Source organism: Myiozetetes cayanensis, unplaced genomic scaffold, assembly GCF_022539395.1.
Source record: "Myiozetetes cayanensis isolate MyiCay16 unplaced genomic scaffold, myiCay2020 scf5-8, whole genome shotgun sequence".
Taxonomy (NCBI): domain Eukaryota; kingdom Metazoa; phylum Chordata; class Aves; order Passeriformes; family Tyrannidae; genus Myiozetetes; species Myiozetetes cayanensis.
The window spans coordinates 30458259-30481497 of NW_026087742.1; the positions used below are offsets into that span (position 1 = coordinate 30458259).

Below are 23239 nucleotides of genomic sequence, written 5' to 3' on the forward strand. Positions count from 1 at the left end.
TTTAAGATTTACAACAGACATGCATATCTGGCAAAGAACAGAGGTTACATGAGCTTACGCAACATCCCTGTGTAATGTACTTACTATCTTTGAACCTCTTTAGAATTTCTTTGGATGGGAGCCCTTTGAGCAGGAAAGAGACTTGAAAAAGATACTGATTAGAAACTTGCTAAACAACCTAACAGATGACAAATGTCTCCAGCATTGAAAACTGGAGGCGAAAAGACCTTTTGCATCTTGTTTACATCTTCCTACCTAAGATCAGCTGTGACACTATCCTCATATATTACCATGTACTTTACTCTGATAGACTTTAAATTACTCAAGTGATAAGGTCTAGAGACCATGCAATATGTGGTATTTTTTAAATGTAGTTTTATATTCTAGGTAGACTGATAAGAGGACTATTTAGTGATGTAGCTAAGGGGATAGAACACTATGCACTTTTTATCAAGCTGGCTTTTAGTGAGATGGAACTGTTATTCTCATTAGCAAAAGCAACATAGTGCTCTACACCAAATACTTAAATACTACCATAAAAGCAAACATCTGTCCAAATGCTCCTGAAATGTATAACAAAAGAATGTTTCTGTCACCACAGCTAACTTCTATCAAAGACCAGTCTGATTGCTGAAGAAGTTAATTTCACCTTGAAAATAGCTGCATAGAAAGTCAAGCTTAACATAATTCAGGCTTCAAAGCCTTTCTGTGAACTTGCACTAATTATGGTGACCATGTGCTGTAGGCTGATGCCACCTCTGAAGTAGGTAGTTATATCTGAGGGGCAATCAACCCAAAAATAACAAATCCAAGTAACCCTGTGTCTTCAGGCAAGCTGCATAACATTCAATCCATACCAAAGTGCTCTTCCAACTTTCTAATTTCAGGAATTTGACACTCAGGTTGAACTCATGCCAATGATTATTTGCATCGCTTTCCAACCTGCAGCACTCTGTGTCTGTTATCTGAGTTACTGTCATTACCTCTTTGAACAGCACCAAGACCCATATGGCTTGATTTACTGCTTCATGGGGTTGAATAAGCAACACAACATTGACCAAATTTAGGATCTTTTTTTCAGAAAGATCCTAATGATGCTTGTGCACTCCATATCCAGCTCAAGCAATGCAGACTTCCCTCCTTGTTAAGCGGTTTTCCCATAACTGAATGTATTCTGCACGTACTGAGTGTTTTTCCTCATCAGATTTCTGAGCTGATCCCCATGCAGCCTAACCCTGAGAATATGTCCTATGTGCTTAGTGAATTTTTCATGAATCCCACATTAAATCTGCAGGCTTTGAGGTGCACTGAGGGAACTGACATATTTACCCTTCCAGATCTGCACCACTGCTATCTTTCCTCAGAAAGCACAGGAGCACCTTTGTTTTCCAAAATAGGTGTGGGCAAAGGAAAGACCATGGTCCTTGCATGTCACTCAGCTGCCACATCATCATTCTTCCCAAGTGAATTTCTTAGGCCATTTATTAGCATTGCTAATAACAAGCACCTCATTTTTATGCCGCTAGCAGCAATTGTGAAAGCCATACTGAACTTTCTAATCCATTTATCTATTAATTTATTATCTAATTAAGGCTCACAACGACAGCGCTATTTGTTTAAAAATGCCCTCAAACTAAACCAATACAAAACACACATGCATTCAAATCAATTAAAATGGTACTTACTAATGTTTTCCTTAATCAGTTGGCAACTTTTCCATTACCATTGAAAGAAAGGCAAAATTCATTTTCACTTCGTTGTAATGGTGTGACCTACTTCTGTGGTGCCAAACTGATACAAATGAATGTTACTGTCATGTCATAAGGGCATGGAATAGTACCAGCCATGAATTTTGCAAGAGCCATCCTAGGAATAAGGCTTTTTTACATAAAAGGGCCTTAGAACATTAGTTTAAATGCAATCACTGAAAGGGAGGCAGGCAAAAATGGAGATTTTTGAAGAGTTTATTAAAGTTTACATCATACCTCATGCTACATCTTTGTGATTTTTCTCTTCCAAGGGCTGTGTCTTTTGCACAACAGCAGCAGAATCTAGTGCCACACGCCTAACACTTTATGTTCATTACAGGAAAAAAAAATGAACCCGTCTTCCTGTGTTGCTTAAACAAAGCCTGACCTCATTCCTTAGCTACTGAGCTGTGTCAGGGACCCTTTCCACCGTGTCATCCATGCACAGAGAAATCCTGCACAATACCTTAATGCCATTTGTTTTGGCCACTGACTTTGAAAGCAGTTGTCCCTCCTGTTTGCATGCAAAAAGTGCAGGCACTGCACATCCAAACCACGTGAAGATGTTACACTGTCATCTACCTTCCTAATACTGTGAAAGATCAAACCTGATGTTAATTGCTTACTGTGGCAAAGGATTTCTGGGGCACAGCTGGAAGAGAGCTCTTCTCCCTTCCCTCTTTCCCTGCTGCCAGAGTTGCGGTAGTAACAGCACAGATTATCACGCTGGAAAGGGTTGCTCCATTTGGTTATTTAGAAACATTTTAAGAGCATCTTTCAAAACCCACAGTAATGCATACTGACACCAAGGTCTGAAACACAAATGCCTGCGGACTCAGTCTATCCTGTTCAAGCCTGGAAATGCATGGAGGAACATTCATTCGTTCTCCAGATTTGTGTTTGAACATGATTAAGGACAGCCAGTGCTGCTTTTTGCTTTTCCCCTCCTGCATGAAGCATCACTTTCCCTTCTGCTCATTATTTATAGTACCACATAAGGTATTTTTAAGATGAGGAAAGGCAGAAAAAGCCGGATTGAAGATTCATATAGCTGTAGTTTCTTTAACTAGAAAGCACTAAATAGCATTTATCAAGCTATTTACCTCTGGAAAGTTGTTTGGATTTTTTTCTTTTCTTTTTAATACCAGACAGGTAACCAAAAGAAAATGAAATATAATAAATAGAATATTTGACTGCAAGTCAACACCTGCTAATGTATTAGCAGAGTTTTAAAACTCCTGCACTGCAGTGACTTAAATGATACTACCATACCTGGCATGGAAATCACTCACTTTGCCTGGAGTTTTTGCAACCCTTTTAAAAAGTGAGGAAATACACCTGAAGAGACTTCTTTTCCTTAGCAAGGGAAAACAAGGGAGTGGGAGAGAGCTCTCGGGATCTGATCTTGATCCTTCTGAAGTCCAGAGGATACTGTATCTGAGAGCTTCAAACCTGCACTGCCTTCCAGTGCTAGTGTCAGCCCACAGGCTTGCAAGCTGGTTTTCAAGTGACAGCTAAGCCATGTGAAGAGTTGCTCTGCTTTCTCAGTTCAGTGGGGATTCTTTTGATCAGGTTTACTGGATGATGTCTTCTTGAGTGGCAGCTATGGGTCGGAATAGCAGATGTGTGTTCAATAAAGCACATTCCACTCCCAGAGCTTATTTCTTTCCTTTTGTGCTTTATTTACCCTGGCTGACACTTAATTAGTCTTAATATTGAAAATGTTTTCTGGATTAGAGATTTCTGTTTAATAAAACCTGGAAGGAAGTGCTAGGTCTGATCAGTGATACCCAACTCAAAGAAAAACAAACTCCCACAACAGCCTACTGACAGCTAATCTCCAATCCTGAATAATGCTGGACCGGGAGAGGAAACCAGCACTGCAAAGGATTGGGACCTATCCCTGTCAAATATCCTTGGTGACCAGAATGACCAGCGGCCATGTAAGAAAACTCTTACTCATCTGGTGACTGGCAGCTCACATGAGCAGCTTGAAGGTGAAGCTGCACTGTTTTGGTAGCAAAAGAGGCTTTGCCAAACCATGGTTGAGCTCTCCCTGGGTCCTGTTTCTGCATCACAGAATGGTTTGGGTTGTAAGGGACTTTAAAGGGACACCTTCCACTACACTAAGTTGCTCAAAGCCCCATTCAATGTGGCCTTGAACACTTCCAGGGATGGGGCATCCAGAGCTTCTCTGGGCAACCTATGCCAGTGCCTCGCCACCCTCATAGGAAAGAATTTCTGGTTCACTGGTCTCTGCTGGCTGCAGCAGAGATGCTCTCTGTGAAACAGGGAAATTCCCTGCATTACTAAAATAGGTCAACTCCAAGTCAGGAAAAAAAAAAAATTAGCTATTATCCTGTCGCTTAGGATTGTTTCTACTTAAGGGAACTCATAAGCAGCATTGGTGCTGTCAGAAGCTCTGCTAAAGCTCCTCACCAGAGGAAGAGGAGAAATTGCTGCTTGGCTGGGGCTGGCAGCATCACCCAGAGCAGAGGTGGCAGGACACAGTGCAAGGAGAGCAGTTTATTAGGAGAATGGTGACTGGAACCTTGACTGGGGAGTGGCCAGAGAAATGCCTGGAGTAAATGATGCTTATGGTAGAAAGGGAAGGGTCTCTCACGTAAGGAAGAGAAGGTTTTCAGAAGGTCAGACACCAGGACCTCATCTTTTAGGGGACCTCAAAAGTGGACCTTGTGGGTATTGTTACGACTCAGTTGTGCTATAGTACAACCAACAGCACTGGCCTGTCTGGCTATCAATCATAGCTAAACTCCACTAAAGGCAAGAGGGTGCAGACAGCCATTCTCTCCCCCACAAAGCCACAACATTCCCTTGGATCATGTCACTCTGATCCCATCATTACACTCCGTGGGGAGGTTTCTCATGTGTACCCAAGTCAAACGCACGTCTGTCCTGGACTTCACCACGGGCAGATGAAAGTCAGCACTCATGCCAGCATCCTGCACACCCAAAAGGAGGCTGTGGAGGCTGTGGCTGGACCTCTGGCTGTGCTTGCAGATTTGCTGTCAGTATAGCACACAGGTTTACCCTTGAGGGCAGCCTCAGGGATCAGAAGTGTTTCATGTCCAGCTCTAAATACATTTTTGCAGAAACTTAGCAGTAGTAGAATGAAAACTGACTTGGAGCAGAGGAACATGGAAGGCCATGATCTGCACTCCAGTGCAGGAAATTAAAACAAATTTACAGTGGTATTTCAATATAATAATAATAACTTAATACTTCAATTAATTTAATAATATACCGGGGAAAGGATTGGTTGAAGATTTGTAAATAAATAATTGCAGTGGCACATCCTGCCTATATTATGATCATTCTGAATATTTATTGATACTCAGTAATCACGGCTATATCAATATCTTCCTCTATTAATATATGGGGTGAGGGGAGTATGAGAGAACCCTAATATTGCTGTGGGGTAATTGCTGACAAAGAAATCACTGATATTGAAATGGAGTTTCTATACTGCAGATAATTTCAAGAATGTGCTATAAGAAAAGCAAATATCAGTTGTCCATTTTTCGATTTTCAATTAATTTTATAGTATAAATGATGCTGTGCTCTAGAGAAGCTGACATAAAAACAGGTTGTTATGGAAAGCTCCTAAAAAATGTTCAGCTAGGACTGTTAATTCTATTTTAAAGCAACCATCTCCCTATGCAATTATATTTCAATAAGCAAAAGGTTATCTATGTTGTAAAGACAGATAATGGACGAAGCACTCAAACTGTTGCAATGTCATCACTGGAATTTATCCTCCAGCATAACTATGTGCTCAATTACAGCAGAAAAAGATGTATTAAATATCAGTCAGATAGGAACATGACTGTAGTTATATATTTCTGAAAAGCTTTTAGATCCCAAGAAAGAAGATTTTTTTTCATCTACATTATGCTCAGTTTAGGAAAATAAAACAGAAACCAAATGGAACCAGCAGAGAAAGAACAGGAGAAATCTCCATGCTATGGCCCAGAAGGGGAACCCAGGATTTCTATTTACTAGAATTATTATTGGTATTGTTACATTGTCATCTATAGCGTGCCAAACCCCCTTTAGCGTGAACTTGTGCAACTCACCCGTTACCCATGATTCACTGGCCTCATCTCTAAAGTGGAAATAAATGTCCTTCCCACAGCTGGGTCTTGTAAAGATGCATTTAGAGGATTGGAACACCAGTATAAACCGGTTTCTTATTCAGGGCTTTATAAACTGTAATGAAAAAAGGCTGAGTAATCACTGACAATGTTGATGTCTTATCTGAGATTCCCTCTGAGATCCTTCTAGTCACAGGAAAGTGACAAATTATTTTTCTTGTGTTTCTAATAGAGTCAAAATGAGCATGGTTCTTTGTAATAGTCAGTTCCTTAACAAGCTCTTAAACTTTCATTATGTCTTGCTCTGCTGAAGTATTTGTGCTGCAGAACCAGACATCAAAGATATAATGTAGCTCTGGACACTGGGACTACTTCACCAACTCCTGCTCATAGGTTATCCATAAGAGAGCAACATATTGTTTTGTTTTTATGAGATCCTGTAAAAGGAAAGCTGGTACTTAAAAAAAAATGAAATGCTGCAAGCAATATATTGGCTGGATTAACTTCACCTCCAGTACTTATAATTTCAAGGAATCTCTACCAAGTTTCACTATAAACACATTGTGACTGTGCTTATGTGGAAAGTAAAAGAGGGTGCAAGCTTCAGTTCACATGAATTTCCTGTTTAATGTCACTGGGCTTACAGTGGTCATGGTTTGACCCCATCGTGTCAGCCTGTCTTCTAAGATTGCGTCTGGGACCAAATCCATCTTCCTTCATCCATGCAGCTTTCCAGGAGAAGTTCCCTTACTTATTTCTTGATGCCCACATGTTTAAAATTAAGTTGGATCTGACCCATCATAACTGCTGATAGGCAACATAGTTCTGAAAGTTGGTAGCCACTGCTTGGTTAATGAAAGGCAAGCATATACCATCGTTAAAGGAATTGCCCTTGTACCAAGAATAGAGCACAGAACTCAGTTTTCAGTCTGAGAAAAAATTAAAACCTGCTGACTATTGCCTTTAGTGAGGATGCATTCAAAATGCAAATTTCTTTCAAAAGAAAGAAAGGAAGGAAGGAAGGAAGGAAGGAAGTAAAGAAGGAAAGAAAGAAAGAAAGGAAAGGAAAAGAAAGAAAAAGAAAGAAAGAAAGAAAGAAAAAGAAAGAAAGAAAGAAAGAAAAAAAGAAAGAAAGAAAGAAAGGAAGGAAAAGAAAACCACAATTGGTATAATTCTGTGAGGCTGATTTGAAAAGTTTTGAGATATTAATAAACAGTAGGCCTGCACTTCAATAATTAATCTCCATTATCAAGTTTTAGTACATGCATTCAGTATTTATTTTTTGTTTTGGTATATTTTGAAAGAGGGGAGGGAGGGAGAAGATTATGGGATCTTTAATGCAGAACGAGACAAAATATTAATAAGAAAGATTACTGCTGTATAATCCTTAGCAAATGGCATAAAAGTATTAAATACCTGCACTGCTACCATGCCTGTGTGCAGAAATATGTAATTGCCAGGAATTTAGTTGCTCTTCTTACGACCTCTGTAGTGGTAAGAAAAATTCAAACTGAAGCTGTTACTCTGTAAGGTTTCCTTGCAAATCCATTGGATTTTGCTCACAAGACCATAAAAATTGCCATGCTGGGTCAGATCAATGGTCCACATAATCCAGTATTCTTTCTTCAACAGTGACTAATACTACAGGTTTTGGTACATCACAAGAGAATGTAAGAAACCTTTCATGACCAATTATGGAACAACCTTCCCCTGGAGGAAGGCTCATCCTAACCTCTGGCAGAAAATGAAGCTTTTTTGCTTTAAGTCTGAAATATTTCTATTAGCTCTTCTCTAACCTAAGCCTGTTTATATTTGCTATTCTTATAAATACCTGTTCCTTTTTCAAATCTGATTAGGTTTTAGCTTAACAGTACTGTGTTGCAGTGAATTTTACAAGTTAAACTGTCTTTAGAAGTATGCCTTTTATCACTTTGAAACTTACTGCCCTTCAGTTGCACTGGATGGTTCTTGTTTTGATTTTATGAGTGGGAGTAAATAAGGCTTCCAATTTACTGTCTCTGTAGTACTCAGGATGTAATATACTTCCATGAAACACCTTTTTATTCACCATTTCTTTAAACTGACTGTTCCTGTCTCTTTCGCCTTTACATTCTTCCTAACATTTTCTGGCTGTGTGAGACTTCTTCCCCTCCGAAATATCTATTTCTTTAATAATTGTTTAGTTTTTTGTTTAGATCTGTTTTATTCTTCTCTATTATTACTTTTTTTTATTTAAAAACTACAGTGACTTTGGCACCAAAATCTAATTTCTAATTGCATTCCTACCAAGGTCCTGCCACCACGGCCATGTGACATTAAGCCATTTGTGATATTATTCTTAAAATCCAGTTTTAATATTCTAGTGATTTCATAAACACAGTTCTGCACTGAGTGCATGATTTCCCTGAACTGCTATTCACAGGGACCGACCAACCAGTTCTTCCCTAAAACCCTCCAGAATCTATCAGTGTGCTGGACCTCCAACCTCTGTGTTCTCATCTCTGATTTTTCTCATCCGTGTTTTCCCAGACAATGTCTGCTTTGGGAGGTGGCTCTGGACTTCCTCCTTAGACTCTTAGACTCCTTAGTCCTGTCATCGTTTATATCTGCCAATCTTGCTTCTTTGCTCTTCACTGCTTTTTCAAATCAGTGAAGGATATATTAAATATAGTCCGATCGTACATCTTTCCCTTAATCTCGTGTTAAATACCTTTATTTGAAGTACAAATCTCTTATGTTGAAGACCTTTATTTTAAATATAATCAACTGTCTATTTATCCACTGCTGTATGACGTTCAAAGTAGCCTGGACTAGAAGAGCAGAGAGGACAAGCATGTTTACATCTGCTCCCTCCTGTACATATGGCTTCTTTGTAATCTAACACTGTTATACATTAGTTTCCATTTCAGCAAACTGTATAAGGTTCAGTGGCCCATCATTCAGAGATCCCAGTTTCTTTTTTAAAGAAGCAAGCAGAAGTTGCTCAACCCTCTAGTCCCCCAAACCTGAGTTAGTACTTTCCCTTTCTGTGACCAACGTTATCTCCATTTCCAATAGCAGAGAATGAGTCCCTCCGTGCTGAGAGGCATCCAGTGCTCTTGATTTTAGCAGTCTTTAGCAGCAAGGCACTGTCAGCAGCAAGGCACTGTCTGTAAAGATGAGAATAGAAATACTCTAGCACTTCTGAAGTGCAAGTTGTTCCCTGAGGCACTTGTTTTGGTGGGGTTCCTCACCCTCTAGAGATACTGGTCTCTTTTTGCTGAATACCAGGACTGCTAGAGGACCAGCTTGGAACTAATGGCTTTGTTCTGCCTGACTAAAGTTGCCTGAGATGAATTCTTCTTTAAGTGACCTGAGCATTTTTAACATAATGCCTTTTTTTATGGTCTTCTCTGGCATTCAAATTCAACTATGTTGCTGTTTTTAAATGCATGAGGAGCTGCAGGGCTCAGAAGACTGACAATAGGCTGTGGGAATTGCTAGGAAAGAAATTTTTTTTTTTACTGGGAGGTTGACCAAGTGCTGGCAACTGCTGTTGTCCAAAGAGTTTGTGGAATCTCCATCCTTGGAGATATTCAGAAGTCATCTAGTCAGATTCCTGGGCAACTGGCTCTAGGTGGTCCAGCTTGAGCAGGGGGCTTGCACCAGATGATCTGGAAAGGTCCCTTCCAACCTCAACCACTCTGTCATTCTATGATTTTGAATTAAACTCAGTTTGGCATGGCCTACGGATATTGCATTGGTTTGTGGACAAGTTTGTCAATCCCAAAATAGGACGACAGAAAGTAAGAACCTGCCAGCTCAACTCCAGATCCCAGGGCCTCTGGAAAAGTTTGAGTCCTGAGGTCTGCACTCGTCCTCTCAGAAATGCTGTCCAGTTTGCTGGACAAAGGACAAAGGTTTGAAAGGATGAAGGTTTTAAAAGTAACATGCTCTACTGCGCAGAATATATACTCAGTCAGAGAATTTCACTTTGGGAATCTCTGCTGGATGCTTTTCAGGAGAACATTTAAGACCCACTTTCTTTAAAGAACAATAATCTAAAAATGGTGGCATTTTCATTATCAATATATATATAAAAATATATATATATGCATACTACATATATAAATATATATATGTGCATACTACATGTCCTCATACCAGCTGTATCTATATCTATATAAATATTTTCAAAACATTTGTTTTCACTTCTTTTTAAATCTTTCTTTTAAACTTAGTAAGGTGTTTCATTGACTGTGAATATTGAGTCCCAGCAGTTAGAAATGTAGCAAGGAAATTGTGTTATGTGATGGGATGACAAAAACCCTAAGCTGTATCTCTCAGGAGAAATCAATGCACTGTGTCTTTTAATGTCATAAAAAAACCCCTCCCAACAAGATGTACTCGCAGAAGTATTAGTAGAAAAGTGAGCTTCTAATGGCCTTTATTGATTAAGTCAGAAACAGCAGACAACTCTGAGGGTACTGCTGTTGTACAAAACAATTGGAACTACCACTACCTTAGTGTAGATTTAGTGAGGATGCCCCAAACTCACTGTCTGTGGAACTACCATTGTAATAACTGCAGCCCTTTTCTCCAGTAGGTGATTTGCTGAGTTTGAAAGAAGCTTTGCGATCGCCTTCTCTGAGATACTCCTCCATTCCCCCCCTCCCCCCCAAATTTTGCTCTTTGGCAAGTGCAAACCCTCCTTTTTCCTTCTCAGAGACTTCCTCTAACCATCCTGTTCCCCTTCTTAAGCATCCTTTAGAAGTTTTCAAGAGGGAATGAGGACAAGAATCCCTTTGAGAGACAGCAGCCCTAATGACATAAAGAAAATATTACTGCTTTGAGGAATGAATCTGCAATGATTGTAGGACTCTCTAGGAAAGGATACATAGACAACTGCAGCTGAATTATGGAGGCCTAATAGCATGCCATCAGCTGTACCATTGTACCTCAAAAGGGTGGGTGTAGGTCCCATACGTCTGAAGGGAGCAATGTCGTAGGATGCAGAAGTGCATTACACACTGGCTGATGCCGAGAGGCACAGAAATGCACTAGTGATATCCGACTCCCTGGTAAATCTGCTCCTGTCCTGAGGCACATTCCTAATTGAGAGATGGAAAATACTGCTTTGCTATTCTTTCCGTATGCTAAATCCCTCTGTTTTGCAGACAGTGAGCTAAGTACACGCTGCCCCAGCTGCACAGCCGTAACTCATCAAAGTATACCAATTCAGTGAGGTTTGACTGTGTGCCCACGTCCTCCAAAAACCCTCACGATAGGCACAGACCGTGTCGGTGGCCTCTTGACTCGCTGCTCTGCTGCATTATTGAGATGAGAGCTGCTGAGAGCCATGGCCAACAGCATTAAGGGCCCTGCAGAGCATCTGATTGCCAGCCACACAATGCTGTAAATGGGCCAGGACGGATGTTTTGGATAGGGGCCAATTCACTATAAACACCAGCCAAGGAAGCTGGTTTGTGACTTGCCCCTTGGTGAATGCACCTTTATTCAGTGAACAATTAATATACCTAAAGTAAACAGAGACAAACAGACAGACTCTGGAGTGGTGTGAAGAGGTGACAATACATAGGGATGATAAAGAGCAAAAAAAAAAAATTCTGCAGTCAGCCATAAAAATCTCCACTGGCTATTTTACAGAGGATTGTTTTCCTCTTGCGAACAGTAAATAATGAAGGCAGGCTTTGTACCTGGGTGAAAGGCACTGAAGCAGTGTCAGGGTCTGATCAGAAAGAGTAAGGTGCTAAGCATCACACAGGGTACGCAGACTGGAAGCCAGGAGCATTGCTGCTCTTCCGCTGTTAAAAACACTGAAATCACCCCAAGCAATTGAGCCCTTGCCAAGTAATTCACCGCTCTGTGGACAGACTCTGCTTCTTGTTCGTGTTTGCTGATCTGATGCAATTCCTAGTGTTTAGTGGTTTAACAGAACTTCTTGTGAGACACTCGATTTATCACTGATAAATCACTGATGAAATCTAAAGTTCAGTTATAAAGAGAAGGCTCATCCACAGCCATATAAAAGGCTTTCCCCTGGCTTAGAAATACACTGGTGAAGATACCTAATACAATAAACTCCTGCACAAACCCTGCACCGCTCAACCTTTGTTTCAGGCTTTTGCTTCTAAGGCATAATTATTGTTCCTGGTTAATAACGGAAAAGATCTGTGCATCATTCCTACCATTCCCAATCAGTCTCATCCTATCCTCCACCAACTCCCAGCTCCCAGCAAAGAGCTTATCCATTTTAATAGGAACATTTTCTGTTTTCAACACTGCCGGTGCCATTGCCTTCTTTGCATAAAATAGATCAGTGGATGGATGCTGTATAGCTGCTGTCTTAGGATGTTTCAGGGGTCCTTTGTACTTGTTCTTCAAGCAATGCCCCAAAAGCAATGAATTTTCACTCTTTTCTGTTCAAAACCTTGGCAAATCTCCTTGTCTCACTGAACAGCATGTTTTAGATATGGAGGTGGTGATGACAAGTGACAGAAGAAGGAGGAATGACTTCAAACTGAAGGACTGTAAGTTTATATCAGATATTAGGGAGAAATTCTTTACTATGAGGGTGATGAGGCACTAGAACAGGTTGCTCAGAGAAGCTCTGGATGCCCCATCCCTGGAAGTATTCAAGGCCAGGTTGGATGGGGCTTTGAGCAACTTGGTGTAGTGGATGGTGTTTCTGCCCATGGCAGGCCATTGAAATCAGATGATTTTGAAGGTTCCTTCCAACCCAAACTACTTTGTGATCCTATGATTCTATGACTTCCTTTTCTTGCAACCGTGGGCTGAGGACAAACCCTACAAAAAATTTTTAAGCATTCCAAATGATTATGGATCTGTGTTTGAGGCAGGATCTCCACCTATTTGCTTTTCAACTAGTAAGTAACGGATGATGCAAACAACAACTCTGCAAGCAATTTTTTGATCTGCACTAGAATGTGTGGGACTACACTACAAATCTTTTTATTCCCCATGCCTGCAGTGCTCGTCATACAGGCTTTTGAAATCTGTCTTAGACATCTTAGTGCACATCAGTCCCAAATCTCTAACCCAATGCATTTCCCAGCACACCACTTGAAAAGGAGGTTTTGCCCTTTGATCCCAATATGCACAAGACGTAGTAAGAAATCTGTGGGGCAAAGCAATACCTGATTATTCTTTTGTGTGTATCTGTTATTTCCCAATAATAGATACAGTGCAGCTACTCTGGATCCTGACCCCCATTATACTGATACAATGCAGCAGCTCCACTGACTTTCTCATTTGTGCCATCCGAAAAGGTGCTGCAGTATGAACTCTGGCCCTGCTATGCATTCATCTTTCATTTCCATGCATTTCTTGCCTAATACCAGAGTGAGAGTAACACCAGCACAGCTCAGCCTTCACCTCTTCTTGGCATGATTTATGTGCATCATGCAGCAGCTCTAGGAGAGATTGCTCTCATTTATACTGTGATCCAGCAAATTTTCTCCTCAAACCAACTCAATACCTTTAAATAGAAGCAATACCTGAGCAGAGAAATGAAGAGTCAAAATAGGGAGAAACAAAGTGCCTCGGCACCACAGCATTAAAAGTAAATCTCACTGTAACCCCATTTTCACTATGATCTTTGTAAAGGATACAGACACTACTCCTGTGGGATCTCGTTGTTCTGACATTGTTATACATGGGTTTTGATTAAAAAATGGAAATGTATGGATGTTGTTCATGGCTTGTATAAAGGTGCTGGGAATCTGGTCAGATTGAAGGTTGATTTGAAATGGGACATAAACCTCAGCACAACCTTTAGTCACCTTTGTGCTAAAAATTGAAGAGATGTGCCAGTTTGTCTTCCTCCCAAACTCATTTTTAACACTTAATAGGCTGCCTGTTGTTATATGAAAGTGGTGTTCTAATTGCAATTAGTACTTTAGGGGGATTTTAATTGCAATATAGTGGGGGGCACTACCTCTAGATAACACTTTTATCAGTGTGGCATTATTTGAATGACAAGCAGTGATGGGTGGCTTCTTCTGGTTTAGGTAAATTTGCTCCTAAAGAAATACAATTAAATTACAATAGAGCACTCTTAAACAAACAAACAAACAAACAAACAAACAAACAAACAAAGGGAACTACCTGTTAAAGTGACTTGTCTTGCCTACTATAGGGAAAAAATGCAGACAGGAACATACAAAATATAATATTTCAAGCTGGTAAACACTGGCAAGAGAGAAAAGCAACTGAACTAGTAAGAAATGGTATAAATAATTTGAGACTGGAAACGAGATGAACCTTTCTAGGCATCTGAGGAATGAAGCAACTGTTTCCAGTAAAAGAGATGAGAGCAAGGCACCAATCTGGCTTCAAGACAAAATGTTTATCCCTGTCTGTAGTGAGAGTTGGGATTTCATGAGGCATTAGGATCTCAGGAACGACAGACCATGGTTCTCAAAGACTTGGACAATTTCCTTCCTGCAGTGTTAGCATCAAGATAACTTTCAAATGATGAAAGGGAAGAAAGAAGAGAGGGAGAAGAAAGGAAGGGAGAAAGGAGGGAAGGAAGGAAGGGAGGGAGGGAGGGAGGAGGGATGGATGGAGGAGGGAAAGAAGAAGTAAAAGGAAACAAGACATTAAAAGAAAACAGAAGAAAAAGCAACAAAAAAATGAAAGTAAAATGTAAAAGAAAGAGCAGAGAAGAAAAGAAAGAGAAAGAAAGAAAGAAAGAAAGAAAGAAAGAAAGAAAGAAAGAAAGAAAGAAAGAAAGAAAGAAAGAAAGAAAGAAAGAAAGAAAGAAAGAAAGAAAGAAAGAAAGAAAGAAAGAAAGAAAGAAAGAAAGAAAGAAAGAAGAGTAATAACCTCTTAAACCAAAACCAGCTACATGTAAAGCCCAGATGACTTCAGAGAAGCTGATTTACTAAGGCTTTCTAACGTTTCACATAATCAATTGCATCTCACCATTGCTTTACTATTGTTTAACATACAAGAGGAATATAGTTCCAGACCTTGCTTGGGGCAGGTAATGATGGTGTGTTTGTGTGGGATGGAGTAGTAATTCATTTCAGACACGGAGGTAATTCATTGCAGACACTCTTTAAGAGAGTTGGGGGAGAAAATAAAATGACAGATGACTTTACAATAGTTCAGGATTATTTTTTTTTTGCTGCTGACCCTGGAACTGGTAATAGCAGGAAATGGAAAGATTAGCATAAAGAATGGTCATTGATACTTGGGGTCTGATAGCCATTTTTGCTGAGCTCTATACTTATTTTGAAAGGCATGAGGCATTAAAAACAGCCAAGGTTTTCTTTCTTGCACATAAACCATCTTACAGATCTCATGGAAAGTGTAAAATGGGTGAACAGGAATTATGCCAAAGGGTTTCACAGGAATAACTCTGAACTAACATAAAGCATGACAGAGAATTAGGTATTTTTCTGTTCTAAATTGAGTAAGGTTTCTCAGAAACTTATAGAGAAGCCATCTTTTTCCATTAAATTTTTTATTTTTCCATATGAGAAGAAAGGATTGATTGTTTGCTATCTGTGTAGTAATACAATTGGTTCTGCACATAAATGAAAAGAGTGGATATTCATACCCAGACAAATAGTCTAAATAATAAGAATATAGAAAAGAAATTGTTCTAGGGAAGTCAGAGATGGAATTTATGGGAGGATAAAAGGAATCCACCTAAAACAATGGTAAGAATCAAGATTACCCTTTAAAATGTGCCCTCAGAATTTGTTTACTGAATGGACAAGTGACCATTAAAGGATGTTGTGAGAACCATGATTTATTAAGTTAGGTTCAACTGTGCAGTGCAAAACAGTCTGTCCAGGCAACACCAAGTCCACCAGAACTATTCTGCATTGAAGAAGGACAGAAGTGCTTTAGGGTCATTCACACCTGATCTGCTCGATTCAGCCAGCAGGTTTATGTCCCACTTCAACAGACATTCCTGCAGCTTAACCTCGTCTGACAATCTAGATGGTCCTTTTCCCTATCACCATTCTGAAATTACTGGGCAACTTTAGTGATGCTACAGGTAATCTACAGCTCTTTTACAAAGCTCTCCAGGTTAAATACACAAAACAGGTGATGTGAATTGAAATATATATGTATATAACCTTATATTCATCCCCTCTTTCTAACCACAGGACCCTGGTATGAAAATCACTCAAAGAAGGATGATGCACCTTATTTTGGAGGGAATATCATCAATGGATGACACAAACTGTATAAATGTTAACAGTTGCACTGAATCAAGTAGTTAACAAAATTGGTGTGATTAATAATAATAGACAACTACTTACATGACTTTGAGACTTTAGAGCTCTCAGTTCCTAAAGGAGTCAAGGTGAGGAGATACTGGATAAAGAAATGGGAACTCCTGAAAATGGTCATTTTTCTAGTCCTGCTGTCAAGTCGAGGAAACCCCTGCAGCATTCTAACCATAATGTGAAAAGAAAAGTGGTCAGATCTTATATGACTGTCTTAATTGTGGTAATTGTGCATTTTTTTCCAGGTACAAAGAAGAAGGCTGCTGCTGCCTCTATATTAAAGGGAGAGTGAGTTTTATGAGTCATAAAAAAGAAGAAAACACCAGAACATTAGCTCACTCGCTGTAAAAAAAAAAAGAAAAAAAAAGAAAAAAAGAAAAAAAAGTGAGGAGTTTTAGGGCTTATCCTGAAAAACATGGAAGCTAGACATGTTCAGTAGCTCTCTGGACCAGGCTTTTTTCCTGAGAGTAGCACTGATGACAAAACACTTTGAGCTGAGGATTCATCCCAGCATCCCTAGAAGGGAGGAACAGAGGTGTTACTGCACCAGGGCTAACTAGGACATCACTTAGGAAGGGACCGTCCCCTTTGCAGCAGCCAAGGCATAACACATCTCCCAAGAAATGTACAAAAACATGTGTTCCCAGGAAATTTCTTCCCTTTCTCGTGTGCTGTTCACTTTAAAGCCTGTTTCTACAAACACTTGCTGCTTGATTTCCTTCCTGACACCACAAGGAGTCCCATTTAATTAACCTGGCAGCCTACGGTGGTGAAAATAGATTGCAGCTTGTAAGTGTGGAGATTGACAGTCTCTGCAAGCTGCCTTGGTTTGCTTAGCTACAGAAGTTATTGTTTCTCAATTATTTTGATAGTATGATTCCAGGCTGTACATCCAGTGGCCTGGCTGCAGCTGCAACAGTAGTAGAGGACAGGGAGGGAATGGGCTTTGTGTGACATGGAGCATCAGCAGTTCACTCCCCCACGTCTGTCTTATATTGGGTAGTGAACTGCCTCTGGCTAATGACAAGCCTTCTTAACATTTTCCTCTGAGAAAACAGATGATCAAATGCAAGAAAGCCTACTCATTAAAACAAGTGCTGGGAAGGTTTTGTTCTTTTCAGACCATCCCTGTGTTTGAGTACCTAGAGAACCAAGTGCTATTGACTGAATATAGCATCTGTTTACCATCAGCTTTGTCTGAAACTACTCTTTTTTTTTCCCAAGTTAATAAAAATGGAGTTCGAAAACTGGTTCTGATTAGGCAGGTCAAATAGTGAAAATACTCTCTAAGGCCAGAATATACCTCAGGATCCCGCTGCAGAGCAAAATAACACATAGAAATCACTAGAAGAGCAGCAGATCAAAGCAGATGGGAGTGGCCTACTGGGTGCTACTGGGTTTAGAGGTGCTGCCATGGTGCTGCAAAGGGTGGTGCAAAATTTGTGGATGAGATTCAGCCATGTGAATTTCTGTGTTAGATGGCCAGAGAATAGCATTAGACCCTCGGCAAATATAAAGGAAGATAAAAAAGCCCCCCCTTTTAATTTTTAAGGAAATACTGTATAGTGCTCAAGAATGATGCTGGCCCCAGCAAAGGTTTCTTTTCAGTATTTCTTTCTGCCTGTTTCACAGTCAATTGCTACACACCACTTCCACTAGAGTATTTTCTTTCCCACTGCTATGAAGATAAATTGCCTATTACCAAAGTAGCTATAAGGAAGGGGGAAAAAAAAAGTGTCTTTTCCATCACAATGCAGTCAAGTTCTGTTGTAATTGGCAGCACAGCACGGTGGGTATGCCACTCCCACCAGGTCCCTTGCTCAGCTGATTGAGTCTGTTCTTTGTGTAAGATGCTGCTATTTGTGTTGGTTCATGTGACTTTCTTTTTCAGTCTCTTTTTAGGGGCTGACTTTTCTTTCCCTCACAGGAGAGGGACAGCCAGGGGGAGGAAAGGCAGTTGTCATCTCCATTTGCTGGAGTTAGTACTGCTGCAGTGAACGTGATTCCTTCTTATGTGTTTGTGCACTTTTGTGGGTGCTGCAGGGTGAAACTGTAAATTCTAGTTATAAAAATAAAACATGATGTGCAGGATAAGCAGGTGAGACAGAGATGTTAAACTCTGGTATTTGGATGGCTGGGTGGGTGTCCATGTTACATAAGCTTGGCAGAGATGTAGACAATGTGCAACTCCTACTTTGGGGTTCAGGGGCAGCATCCAGAATTTGTGATGTCTGGACTTCTGAGCAAATCTATATCAAGAAAATCAAAGCCTGTAACAAGTAAGCCAGAAAGGGACTTTCAGCAAGTGCATATAGTGATTGGACAAGAGGAAGTGGCTTTAAACTGACAAAGGGTAGGGTTAGATTAGATATTCATAACAAATTCTTTACTATGTAGCTGGTGAGGTACTGAGAGAGATTACCCAGAGAAGCTGTGGCTGCCCCATCCCTGGAAGTATTCAAGACCAGGTTGGATGAGGCTTTGAGCAACCTGGTCTAGCGGAAGGTGTCATGGTAGGGAGGTTGGAACTGAATCATCTTTGAGGTCCCTTCCATCACAAACTATTCTACGATTCTATGATCTATTCCAGCTGATACCCCACTGTGACTGGCCTGTCTCTCTGTTACACTCTGAGGGGGTACCTGTATCCTAGTCTATACTGATGTCGACCTGGGCTTCTCGTGCTCATCTGGCACAGTCAGCTTGGCCACCTCAGAGAAGACCTGAAGCCATGCATGGCTCACTAAGAGCCTACCCACACTTTTGTACCTGCTTGCCATGCCTGCTACATTACCAGCTGAGTCTTGTCATGACTTTGTCTTTCTCCTGTTAGCAGCTTATACAGGCTGAGTAGCACTGCTAGGGATTTTGTTTGAATCCCTCACATAGGTGACCAGGAATATGAACATCTCCCTGCTCCATACATCTGAGGTACAAGGTGGTCAAGCACTGGAACAGGCCATGTAAGTGGGTAGAATCACCATCCCTGCATGTGTTTAAAAGACGTGTAGATGTGGCAGTTAGGGGCATGGTGTAGTGGTGGGCTTGGTAGTGCTGGGTTAATGGTTCAACTTGATGATCTGGTCTTTTCCAACCTTAATGATTTTCTGATTCTAAAAGTGTTTTGTTCTCCTGTCTCCTACAATCACATCAGATCCACAGGCCATCTCTTTTGCATTACTCAGCCTGGAATTGTTTTTCCCTCCAGCATGCAGGAAGTTGCTTTAGAAGAAATATTTGAAAGAAAAGCTCCTGTCTCAGTGTCTACTAAAGTGCAAGTTTCTCCACTGAGTTTGTCTGTGAGGAGCCAAGGGTCCTGAATATTTTATTGATACCTGACTAGAGCTAGAATTTGGAAATGCCATGACTAGACCATGGTTTTGAGAAGTCATATGATGTCTGTGCCAAGTTTTACAGAGAAAGCTAATCCTCAGCTTTAATATAAAAACTGGGTTTAATCCATCATTGGCATTGACTTAAAAACTGTGTAACACTTTCTATATTGCTGTACCTCCAACACAGACACACAAGATTATTCCGCTTTATATGTTCAGAATATTAGAGACTTATTGGAAGTTACAGAAAAATCTGAGGTTTATCTGACACAAAAATGCAGTCAGCATGTACACACATCTTTGGGGATTTAAATGCATTTCTTTTTAACTAGTTTTCATTTGCATCCATAGAGAAATTGAGACTCACCAGAAAGGATTAGCTTATTGTAATACACCAGGTGAGATGTAGGGTGGCTGTGAGATTGGATAATGTAATTTAAATTTTGTAGTGTAAGTGCAGACATGAGATGGGGATACATATGGGAAAATCAAGTCCAATAAAATTGTATAATAGTACCAGAGAAGAGAGCTGCAGGACTGATGAAATGTTTTCTTTGAAAATAATAATGTTCTTCAGTTCATTAAGTAAACAGAAGTGAATGAAGTGTTTGATGCAATATATTAAATAGTGTTGGAAAGAGTAAAATAACCACAAGCTAAGAGCAAGGGTAGTTCAGTATACTGCACACATAGATTTCTGTTTATCCATTTCTTGCTTGTGTCCAACACAAAGAAGGTTAAAAAAAATAACTCGTATTGCAAAGAATTGTTCCTATGTGCAGAAGTGTAGAATCTGGTGGAATTGTTCTGATCCATGTCTATATGCACGTCTAGGTGATCAGGTGTATGTATGTCCTTCATTGTAACAGAGAAATGATTTTTTTTTTTTTCTAATAAAAGCTGCCATTCACCAGAGTAAAGAGCCAAATTCCCAAGGGAAAAAGAAAAATCTTTTTAACATGTTACAAAACAGGAAAGTACATTTATTTTCACTCCAGAGAAGTGTCATGACCCCTTAGAAAAATTAAAGGGCTAATTTCAAGACCTATAGAAATCCATGGGAGAAAATAAGCCTTCACTGCAATAAGTATGAAATCTTACAGGGCCACAAACAATACAAACTCTCCCTTCTCCAACCACTTCAAATCTATTTATCGTCTTTTTCTAATGTACTAACAAAAGTAATAAGCTTATCTCACTTGGAAAAATAAAAGGCATAAACACTGTTATATCCTTGAGTAAAAGTGCTCTCTCAATCCACTGTGGTCAATTGCCAGCCCCTGCACCCCATGCTGGCAATAAAAGAGTTACAGGAGAGGAATGCCTTATTCACGGAGGGAGACTGTGCTGAGGGGTCTCCATCTCCCTCTCTGCAAAGTGAAATTCGTTGCAGGAGGCTCTAATTATCCTGTGGCAAATTAAATGGCAAAAACAGCATGAGCCTCTAAGACTCTGCTGTAGAGTGGAGTTTCTAGTGGGGTTTTTGTTGTTTTGTTTTTATGTTCTGGCTTAATGCACAACTCATCATTACCAGGCACTTGGGTTATGTCTGTGCATTGCAGCCTGGGTGAAGAATCACATGGATGTGATCGATATTTCAGTACCAGAAGGGGTACTACAAGAAAGATGGAGAGGGACTTTTTATAAAGGCATATAGTGGCAGGACAAGGGGACTGGTTTTAATGTGATAGAGGGTAGGTTTAGATTAGATTTTAGGAAGAAATACTTTACTGTGAGGACAGTGAGGCACTGGCACAAGTTGCCCAGATAAGCTCTGGATGCCCCATCCTTGAAATTGTTTAAGGTCAGGTTGGATGGGGCTTTGAGCAACCTGGTCTAGTGAGTGGCACCCCTGCCCATAGCAGGAGGGCTGGAACTAGATGATTTTGAAGGTCCCTTCCAACCCCAAAAATTCTGTGAGTCTATGTTTCTTTGATATATTTCACCTTGAAAGCATGGGAAAAGCAGTGTCTTTTCCTAGGCAAAAACCCACAAACAAACAAGTAATAGAGAGAAAAGTTCCTGAAAACTGTAAGAATTAAGCTGAATTATCCTCTATCCTCTCTCCATATCCTTGGTTTGATATTGGCCAAGGAGTAAAATGTCATGTAACAAACAGATAGACTAGTAGTGATGAAGCTGAGAATGTACCAAACCAGCTAGCCCACGCACACAATTTGCTTCTCTTCATTGTTCACAAAATGCTCACAGAGTCAAATAGAAAAGCAAGTTATCTGATCATAACAAACAAAGCATCAGCAGTTTGGATCTGTGCTTGGCGGTTGGCTTGTCTTCTCTTCAAGGTTTTGCAATCCCTTCAGCTACGAGCTACCTGCGGGGCCTGACGCACTAATGCAAACTGTCAAAGATGGAGTAAATGCCTTGTCTGCAAGATTTAACTTTTTGTAATAAAAGAACATAATCCAAACAGTGAGCTTCATAACTAACAGAAACAGAAAGGTTTGCATGTATATGTCAAGGCACAATTGCATATCTGTCTTTAGCTGTAAATATAAATATCATGTGATGCCCTGGCAGCAACAAGCTGCACAGCAGAAGCACAGTATCCCCAAACAGGATTCTGCTCCAAGTCTCCTGGCATCAGTAAAAAGCAGGAATGGGCCCTGGTATGTAAGAACAAGATAACGATACTGGTCAGTTTGGCTTCAGTAATGCCAAGAAACTGGCAATTTCAAATATGAAATACCATTCAAAAGACCAGTTGGGATTCAGAGGATCTGACATGGATCAGATCTGGGCATGTGTGATCTGTGATCCTAGCTACGGAGCCAAACCTCCACCTGATGTAAATCAATATATACCCTTTCCAGTCAGACACTTTTAAAAAAGGCATGTGCTTTCATGTGTACACACAAGTATGTTTTTTTTCTACTAAGGGAATAAGAGTTTTTTGAACTTAATCAGTACTATGTATCCAACAATGGCTTTAGCTCATACATTCAGAGTAGACAAAGTTTCTCCCTTCCTCTTTCATGGTGCAGTATTAAAGGAATCATTTCTCTGCTTCTGCTGAGTACCTTAGAACTAGCACCATGTTGATATTTACCAGCTGTAACACACAAGAGTCATTTTTGGCAGCTAATGCATCTCTCCTATATGTCCCTGTCACTCTCTTCCTGCTCCAGGACAGCTCCCCATGCATGAGATGAGACAGCACTGTAAACTTCACAGTCCTGCTGAAAACCTTGATATAGGCAAAGATTTCATAACACTTTGGCATTTCCCTCAGCTGCCTGACTTTTTAGGGGGTTTCTACTGGTTTACAGAAGAAAGCCAGAAAATACATGCTTGGCAAGCCCAAAAAATAAAATGTAAAGAGAAATAAGAAATCTTATTCTCATTATGTTCAAGTCTCATTATTACAAAGAGACTTTCATGATTTTTTACAGGCTATTCAAGATCTCCTAATTGTGGTCTTTGGCAATGCAGACAACAGACATTTTAACCACTTGTTTGTGAAATGAAAGCAAGATTCTCACTAGAATTTTCAACCTGTGGGTGGCAAAATTTCCTCTCTTTGAGGAGTTACGAGCCTCTAAGTTATTTCCAATCTATACAATAGGCAATAAAGTAAATTCAATAATGCCTACTGCTGTCTTTAGTGTTCTGATCTTCTTCCTTTGCAGTGCATAATTTAACATAAAGCCCCATCTACTACACAATGTAATCTGGCCTGCCAGGAAAGTGCATTGTAGGATGACAGTTACATCATATAGTGAAGACTGAGAGAAGTATATATGTTTTTCCTGCAT

At 40.1% G+C, this 23239-nt stretch overlaps 1 protein-coding gene across 13 annotated transcripts in view; it reads right to left on the reverse strand.

Annotated features, from left to right (window-relative positions):
* Nucleotides 1-23239, reverse strand: part of TENM4 (teneurin transmembrane protein 4) — a 1544468-nt gene that overhangs the window by 285558 nt on the left and 1235671 nt on the right. The window lies entirely within an intron of this gene.